This window comes from Microtus ochrogaster, chromosome X (assembly GCF_000317375.1).
Source record: "Microtus ochrogaster isolate Prairie Vole_2 chromosome X, MicOch1.0, whole genome shotgun sequence".
NCBI lineage: Eukaryota > Metazoa > Chordata > Mammalia > Rodentia > Cricetidae > Microtus > Microtus ochrogaster.
In genome coordinates, this window is record NC_022026.1 from 17975513 (window position 1) to 17985708 (window position 10196).

A 10196-nucleotide genomic window follows, 5' to 3' on the forward strand; every position below is an offset into this window, starting at 1 on the left:
ATGAAGGTTCTATGGTGATATGCAAGATATTCATCAGTATGCCAATAGGATAGGGACATTTCAGGCTTCCTCTCGTCAGCTGCCCAAGACAATGATATCTTAAATTTTGCATGCAAGTAGATGGTAATAGAAAACACTATCCTGAGTGAGGTAACCCAGACCCAAAAAGAGGAATACGCTATGTACTCACTCATATGTGGATTCTAGCCATAAATAAAGGACATTGATCCTATAAGTCGTGATCCTAGAGAAGCTAAATAAGAAAGTGAACCCAAAGAAAAACATATAGTTATCCTCCTGGATACTGGAACTAGACAAGATTGTCAGGCAAAAATTGGGAACTTGGGGTGAGAGTGGGGTCGGGGTAAGGGGAGATGGGGAGAGAAAAGTGAGAAGGGGAGGATGGGGAGAGCTTGGGGGAATGGGAGGGTTGGGATGGAGGAAGGGTGGACATGGGAGCAGGGAAGTAGATATCTTAATTGAGGAGCCATTTTAGGGTTGGCAAGAGACTTGACTCTAGAGGGGTTCCCAGGTGTCCAAGGAGATGTTCCTAGCTAGTTCCAGATACACATTTCTATCTACTTCTTTGTTTCTCAGGCTCCCAAAACCTCTATAACTCTTATGTGTACTCTATGACATCCACACCCTCCTCACACACATACATAATGTGTGTTCAAAGAGTTAATATTGTTATGTAAAATTTAAGTAAAATAAGTTGTTTTTGTTTCAGTCAAGATTATTAAGTAAAGTGTTGAGTGTCTGATAAATTGTTATCATTGAACCTGCTATATTTTGTGAACTGATTGTTATTCAGTAAATTTTGAAGTTGTGTAAAGACCCAAATATGTTTCTCTATGTTTTCCTGATGCAGCACATTTAGGACAATATAAATATAAATTTTACAGTGTTCTAAAAATACAGAATGATAATGGGTAAAATATAGAAATGATGATAAATTAAAAAGTATTAATATTCAGCATCATTTTTCTATTTTGTAGAAATTATTAAACATAAACTTGTTATGTTTCTATTTTCAACATATAATCACAGTGTTTTAAATATAGATTCATAACTTATAAACACTTGCAGATAACTTATTCATACCAGACTTGGTTAAGAATTTTTATTATCATCTCCTTGCCTGATGCTTGTGTGTTATAATATGAAGTGAGGGGAGCAACATAACCCTCATTTGAATTTTGTGAAAACCCTTCAATTTTCAGTGTCAGTTTTGTGGGCTATAACAAATAGATTTGCAAAATGTAGAATAAGCTGCAGGGATTGAATTAAATATCTAACAAATCAGCACTTTGTATAACTGATAAAATTTGTTTTTCCTTAAAATGTGTCTAAATAATTCAAAAATTCAATGGATAAATAAAATAACATATAAGCCTAAATTTATGAACTTAGAAGTAAAATCAATGGTCTTAAAAGGTTTTTCATTTACCAGTGTATTTTATTTTTTTGGCTTTTTGAGACAGAGATTCTCTGAGCTTTGGAGCCTGTCCTGGAACTAGCTCTTGTAGACCAGGCTGGCTTCAAACTCAGAGAGATCCACCTTCCTCTGCCTCCCGAGTGCTGGGATTAAAGGCATGCACCACCATTGCCTGGCTTAACTGTTGTATTTTTATTATTTCATTTCTTTTTGTGATTAAATCTTTTTCATATAATACATTTTATAATATTTTCCCTTTCCCAAGTCTTCCCAGATCTTCCCTTCCTCCTTACTTCCCTACTCATCTAATTTTATGTTCTTGCTCTCTCTAATCAGTATTTTTCTATGTGAGTTTACTGTTGAAGAATCCAAGAGGTGGAATTGTGTGTAGAATTTTTATAAGTACTTCAGAAGTGAATATTTTCAGAAATTCTTACTGTCAAAGTGACCTGCAGGACCTATCATAACTGACATATTAACGTTCCTGGGGCAACCGATAATCTTAAACTGTGAATACTGTTTTCATGAAATAAATTAAGGGAAATGAGAAAACTATTGTTATAACAAAATTTTAAAATCAAATAAAATAAGATGTAGTTTTTTTATTTAGTCATGTATCTTTTCTAACTTCCCGGAAATGATGATTAACTGTGTCAAATATACCCTTTAACTTTTTCTATGTATTTTGCATGCTTGTGGTTCCCAGTTGGTTCATATTCCTCAATGTAGCTAAACACAATATATTCAATTCCGTTGAATCATAGCCAATTTCCTTTTGACTTAAAAAAGAAAAGAAAAATTGATTTGATATATGTCTCTTAGTAATGATACATCTTTGAAGCTTATAAATGCTTCTAGACAATTTTATATACATGTTTATTTCAGTCTTGCCTTCTGTCAGATAGATAAGATAGATGAAGTCCTGACTTCCATGCTCATGTTCTCTCTCCTTCTTCTCTTCATCTGGGTCTTGGGAGCTCAGTCCAGTGCTCCAATGCGAGTCTCTGTCTCTATCTCCATCCACCGCCAGATGAAGGTTCTATGGTGATATGCAAGATATTCATCAGTGTGTCTATAGGAGAATGCCAGCTCAGTCACCCTCTTCTCTGCTGCCCAAGGACATAGCTGGGGAAATCTCCTTGGGCACCTGGGAACCTCTCTAGAGCCAAGTCTCTTGCCAACCCTAAAATGGCTCCGTTAGTTAAGTTATCTTCTTCCCTGCTCCCATATCCACCCTTCCTCCATCTCAACCATCCCATTCCCCCAAGCTCTCCCCAATCCTCCCCTTCTCCCTTCTCTCTCCCCATCTCCCCTCCCCCCACTCCCCACCCCCATGCTCTCAACTTTTGCCCAGCGATCTTTTCTACTTCCAATATCCAGGAGGATAAATATATGTTTTTCTTTGGGTTCGCCTTCTTATTTAGCTTCTCTAGGATCTCGAATTATAGGCTCAATGTCCTTTGTTTATGGCTAGAATCCACTTATGAATAAGTACATACCATATTCCTCTTTTTGGGTCTGGGTTATCTCAGTCAGTAAAGTGTTTTCTATTTCCATCCATTTGCATGCAGAATTTAAGACGTCATTGTTTTTTACTGCCGAGTAAAACTCTAAAGTGTATATGTGCCACATCTTCTTTATCCATGCTTCTATTGAGGGGCACCTAGGTTTTTTTCCAGGTTCTGACTATTACAAATAGTGCTGCTATGAACATAGTTGAACATATGCTTTTTTGGTATGATTGGGCATCTTTTGGGTATATTCCCAAGAGTGGAATTGTGGGATTCTGCGGTAGGTTGACTCCCGGTTTCCTGAGAAACCGCCACACTGATTTCCAAAGTGGTTGTACAAGTTTGCATTCCCACCAAAAATGGATGAGTGTTCCCCTTACTCCAATAAGATAGATGTTTATATGGTGCTAAAATTAAGTGATTTATCCAAAGCCTTATTTGTTTCTAAATAATTATATTCTCAATAATTTAAACATAGAGAATTATTTTCAAACTCCAAATTCAGTGTTTTAATGTTTTTGTGTATGTGTGTGTTTTTTTATTTATATATAATGTCTATGGTCCCATTAATATAAGACTGACAAAAAGTTTTAATAAAAATCACTGCGTTTTTACCACTTAATGTAGAACCAGAGAATTAATATTCACAGAAACAGCCGTAGGCAATTTTTTGAAAAGTTAAGCTAGACAGTACCCCTTTCTGTTTAATGCAACATTACATTACTGTTTGGGGTTAAATAATCATTTTACATTTTTAGTATTTTGCCATCAAGGCAAAGATATATATATATATATATATATATATATATATATATATATATATATATATCAGCTAAGTACCTACAGTTTTCAAATTGATATTAAAATTTTTGATGGTATGTAAATGCTGTTCATATATAAAGCATATATAGCCTACTGCCTCTTTCCTGATTGTTACTTTTTATTACTGATGTGAATCTCCCTGACTGAGGATATTGTAGCAGTTTATTTTTTGTGTGTGATAGTAGACAAATAAGTTTATTATAAAATACTTGATCAAATTATCATGGAGATTCTTTCTGGAGATTCTTTCTCTAAAGTTCCTTCTTGTCTAGAGGCTGAATCAGGTGCAGGTTGTGGAGTAGGTGAGTGATCACAGACAAGTGGGCGCCTTCTCACAGGCAGGGTTTTATTGCCAAATGATGTACCTCTGATCAAAATCACGTACTCAGGATCACAATGTTTCTCAGATCTTCAAATCTCAAGAAAAAAAGACCATTATTTCCTCAGGCCATTCATGTCACTGATTAGTTTGCTCGAGTGCATGCAGTTCCTGATGTATTAAACTCTGAGCCATAGGTTAGAGGAGGCAGATGCCCTGAGGTCCTCTTGCTGATCACCAAACTCATTGAAATGAAAGAAAATGACTTTGCTCAATTGTTGGGAACGATAAGGGTCAGGTCAGCTTAAATAGGAATTGAGTTCACGATCTGTTCTCAGTACACTAGAAAAGTAGATGACACCAACATTCAAAGGTCTATAACAAAGAAAAACACAAAGACTGAGGGTCGCACATATTTTTGCTGCTCATAAGGTAAGTGAAGTTTGGATGGTAATTACATATACAGTACATGTTTTAAATGAAATGAATGCTTTACATCAACCGTTCATCAATAAATCAGGAATGAATAGTGACTAGAAAGTACGTTCAAAACAAGACTGTACTTCCTGAGAGACATATGCTGCCATTCATTTTCTTTTCTTTTATGCATAGAGATTTGTTTTACCTCTTTTCATATGCTTTCTGGCTTATTTTTCCACTCAGAAGAAAATAAATATTATAGAACAACTGATTTTTATAGTAAATGAACATCACATAAATATGAATACAAATCATGCCATAAATATGTAGAATGAAAATTGTTGTGTATTGCTTTGGAAGGAACAAATTTGCAAATGCCTACAGTTACTGTTTTGTGCAATCGCCCATTTTTATGATACTGATCTGTATTTATAATTGAGTACCATCACATTTTGGCAAGCATGACAAGCCCAAGAATGACCTCATGCAATTTAGGTGCCTTTTATTATTTAATATTTGATTCTCAAGCCAAGACAAATCTTGCTCTAGTCTGCATTATGTATATTGTATTCTTAGTCTTTCAAGAGATATGTTGCTTAATACTGTGATTAATTTGAAAAGTCTTGAAATTGTGAATAACCTCATTCTAAATCTTTAAAATAAATTTTATACCTAATTTAAACCTGATAGAAACTATAGTCTGAATAATATCTTCCTTTCTATTATTGTCATAACTATATCCAAAATATTTGCAATGTATGAATTTTTTAGTTTGTACAAACTGGATTGATAAATTTAATCAGGAAAAATCAAGTATATGTAAGAATGCTACAGTAGGAAGAATTTTCAAATGCTTCCAAAGATATCTGGCCCTTAGTGTATAAACAAACAGGAATTCCCGTAGTGTTATTGAAATATTGTTAGATGTAATTAAAGTCCCTAAACTTTCTTACTAAGCAATTCAGCTCCACTTCCCATAAATAAGATGTGGAAGGGGTTTCTCCCAGATACCTCTCATTTGTGAATTTGTCTCAATGTAGTAACCATATAACATTAATGATGTGCCTTTAATATGAATTATTAATGTATATACAAAAAATAAAATATCTAATTAGGTAACTATGAGATATTTGTGAGGTTTGTCATAACTAGGTGAGAGTTTAAATCTGTATCTACAGGTCATAAAAGAAGAAATCAGGGAATCAGCAAGTGAAATAAGCACAAAGTTTATACTGTATATTTAAGACTGGAGATAAAAAAAATTAGTTGGCTTCAAGGGTCTGGGAGTGACCTTACTTAACTGCCAGGAAGAAAAGGCAGATCTCATTTCTGAAACCATTCAATTCCACCTTAACCTGAATCAATTTGAAAGGATCAAAGCACCAGAGCACACACTGATCCCAATCTTAGGGAAAACTTGATCATAGAACTCAGCCAAGGCATCTTTTTAAACTGTGAGGTAATAAATGAGCGTTGCTTTACGCTGAAAATGTTGTGTTAATTTGCAAGGTAGCAATAGAAAACAGAGATAATTTGCCTTTTCAATCTGTATTTCCTCTCCAATGAGCAGTGACTGTAATTACCCTCATGTTTTCAAAAAAGGAAAAGGTTTTAGTGTTTAGAAAGTCCTGCAGTTCCCACAAAGTGATTTAGCAGCCTTAACTTCATTTGAGATAGACTCTCATTTTATAACCTAGACTGGCTTCTGAGGCATGGCAGTCCCTACAGCCTCTGCCTTCCATGTACTGCAATTTAAAGTTTTAGCAACAGTGTCCAACTATATTATAATTTTTTAAAGTTTTAGATTTCTTTATTTCATGTGCATGAGTATTTTCTCTCTCCATGTACATACACACACACACACACACAAACACACACACACACACACCTGTTATCTGTGGAAATCAGAAGGGGGCACCCGAGACCCTAGAACTAGAGTGATGGATTGTTTTGAGCCCACATTTAGCTATTGAGAAGTGAACATGGGTTGTCCACAAGAACAAGTACTCTTAATAACTTAACCATCTTTCCAGCCCCAATATATTTTTTAACTATCCCCTTTGCTGAGTACAATCTTTTCTTTGTCTGTTTCTGTACCAATGATTTCATAATACTCTCCACCTAGAAATAGTCCCTAAAGGACTCTTTAGAATATCCAGTATAAATCTAATTCTTTAAGGTTTAACTCAAATGCCATGTCTCAAAACCAACTATTAATTCCTACAGCTTTTATGAATTATCAGTTCTCTTTACCTTCAGAGATTTATCCTAAAGCTCTCATGAATTCTCCAAGTTCTTTACTGTATATTATTTATAATATTTTAATTTTCTTTTTAAGGAGGTACCATCACTATAACACTTTTGCTATCCTGCATATAAGTAGTAAATTCGGTACTGGGTGGAGAGATAGGTAGAATATAGATAGAAATAGAGATTAATGAGTTAGTGACTACAGAGAGTTGACTTTTATTAACTTAATTATCTACTCCACTTTCCATTCCCCTTTTGTAAATTTCTCTCTTTCTTTGATTTGATTTTTACCCATCCTAGTCTTCTCATCTTCACACTTTTCCAAAGTGGAATTTCCTATTGTTGTTCTTTTCTTCCCAGACATATAAAGGAGTAACTTGAAAACCCACTGAATGAGAAATTATGCTATTATTTTAATGCTCTGATTTTGTCCAAGTGTTTTGCTGAATGTTACATAAGTATGTGATTATTCAGCTGCTCTCACATAATTCTGAAATAACATTCAGAAATAAATCTTTATTTTATATATTGATATGCATGTGTATGTGTTTGAATTATCCAGATATTTTTATATTGTTTCAATTTGTTTGTTTATTAAGCATTTGCAAAATATAAGTAAAAGTAAAAATCTACCTCACCTGGTGGTGCAATGTTGTAATTCCAGCTACTTGAAAAACTGAGGCATGGAAACCATAAATTAATAGCTTGGTAGAGATGGGCATCAGGATAGGTCAAGGCAAATCCGAACAATCTGGCAAGATGTTTTCTCAAGATAAAATATTTTCTCATGGCTGATGATAGAATTTGGAGAATATTGGACACTATCCCTAGTTCTCTCTTTTTCCCCCTTTTTTCCTTTTCCCACACTTTCTTCCTTACCGTCTCTCACACACGTGTGTACACTCTCTTGCTCTCTCTCAGTGTATGAATCTCTTTCATATACTCATAAGAATCAGCATTTGCATACACACAAATAAGCATACATACACATAAACACACAGACAAAAGAAGTCAAAGTCTTTAGAAGTCAAAGTCCTTAGAAACTAAGACAATAGAACTTTTTTGCTCATATTATTTTTAATTTTTATTAATTTTTATAATTGCTATACAAAGTAATAGATCTCATTATGGCATATTTTCCTTTATTTTCATTCATATTTATTGTGATTTTATCCACACATTTCACTTTCAGACATCCTCTTTCTTCCCCTCTGAGCTCCTTCTTCCTCTCTAGTTCCCTGTTAGAGAAAATGACTTCTGTTTCTCCAGCAAGCCTTCAGAGTCATTTGCTCCTCGGGAAGGGATGGGGTCTCATGAGCACGTCTATCCATGATGAAACATTGGAGGGTCCAGTCTTGTGCAGGCATCCAAAGCTGTTGTGCAATCATGGTTGCAAAAGAAATATACTTCCTCATCCTCAGACTCCTAAATTTTTTCTGTCCACTCGTTTGTAATGGTCTCTGTGCCTCGGAGAGTGATATAGATGAAGGACGAGAATTCACCATTAACTTATTCTTAGTCTTTTGACTAAATATGAGAATTTACATTAATTATTAAATCAGCTTCTACCTGGGCTATGAGTCATATTTTTGGTGTATATAAACACAAATATTTAGAAGATAGTTTGACATGTCCATTTAAGAAAGCAACAATTGTTATGTTATGCACTTGGGCTTATGCCTTCCCAAGCAATAGCCTTTAGACTAGGTTCATTGTAGCAGGAACATATTTATTCCTGTGACGTGAGCCTCAAACATGATTGCAAAATGGCTGGTCACGGCCAAGATACTTGGGTTGTTATTTGAACCTGTGGGTATATCTTGCCTGTTGTTTTGATATTGTAGCTCACATGATTTACAGCTTGGTAAGACTGTTTATAAGTTTAATCTCACAGAGCCTGCATAGCACCTTCCAGTACTATGAACTCTAGAGAGCAGGGCAGGAATCTCTGGCTGAGTTTCTGATTTGACTTCTCTATGTCCCATAACCCAAGTTCACGATTTTTGTAGTAATCGGGTCTTACTATCTATTTCTGGCGGAAAGACCAATGGCAACTACGACAGCCTCTTTTCATGGAGGTCCCTGAGACCAATCAATTCAATAAATCATGGGTAGATTTCCTGTGCTTGGCACCAACTTTCAGTTAAATAAATGGGAATACATCATGTGTTTTTAACAATAACTATACTACCTAGTTGGTGCTTGTTGTGAAAAATAGCCATAATTTTCCATGTAAACAGAGGTTTCTCTAAACAGAAATGTCTTCAACTTGTTCTCTTCCCTTTGTCTGCTTTCTTTCAGCCACTTTCTGCCCCCATCTACACACACACACACACACACACACACACACACACACACACACACACAAACACACACACACACATATACATTTCCCCTTTTTCTTCTTTACCTTTCCCTTCGTCAATGAGATGCTAGGAATAGAATCCTTGTCCTTATTCTTGAACATTTTACCACTGGGGTATATCCTTAACCCCTGGTTTCTGATTCATGGCTATCTCTGTAAAGATAACAATGATGATGATGCTAAAATTCACCACCAGATAGTGAGGGGTTGTTTGTGTTATTTAAGTTAAGTGTTTATTTAATCATGTAAGTGGCAAGAAATTTCTGCCATTGGAAAGCAGGCCTAGCAATACATTCTTTGGGAGACTAGAACTCTGCAGGCTTTTATGAAACTCAAACCCCTTGTCACTCAAAAAAAGTACTCTAAAACACCAAGAAAAAGATATAAGCAAAGAAATTAGCTGACAATAAAGAACATAAATTTGAAAAAAAAAATGTTAAAACAACAAAAATAACAGAAAATGAAGAAAAGCTTGGAAATTCTAAAAGCCTGATTGATCTAAGGTGTGAAGCAGAGACACTTAGACTGGCAATACTGTTAAGTAAACATAAAAAACAAGTTAGTCAACAAATACTGACCAATTAATTATGCATAACTTTCTGTTTTAGTTGCAATGAGGGATTAAATAAGTAGGTATATTATATGTTTTTCCTGACTCTGAAAGTGAGTTTTCTTGAACAGATGCTTTCACTTTGATAGATAAATAGCATGAAGCTTAATAGATAATCTCTTACAAATGTAACATTGAATTTAACACTGGAAATTCCAGTCAGATCTAACATTGTAAATATAACAAAAAGAACAGCATATAAGACGAGGAGATGGCATATTAATGTGAACTTGAAAACTAAAAACAATATTTTATTCATTCTTTGTTTTTCTGCATAATGAAATCTTTTTTTTTTGGGGGGGGGCAATTTTGAGATATTTTAATATCATTGATAGCTATTTTTTTATTATTTTTTTTTATTTTTATTGAGAAAAGGAAAAAAAAAACAAGTTTCCACCTCCTCCCAGCCTCCCATTTCCCTCCCCCTCCTCCCACCCTTCCCCCCCTCCTCCAACCCTTCT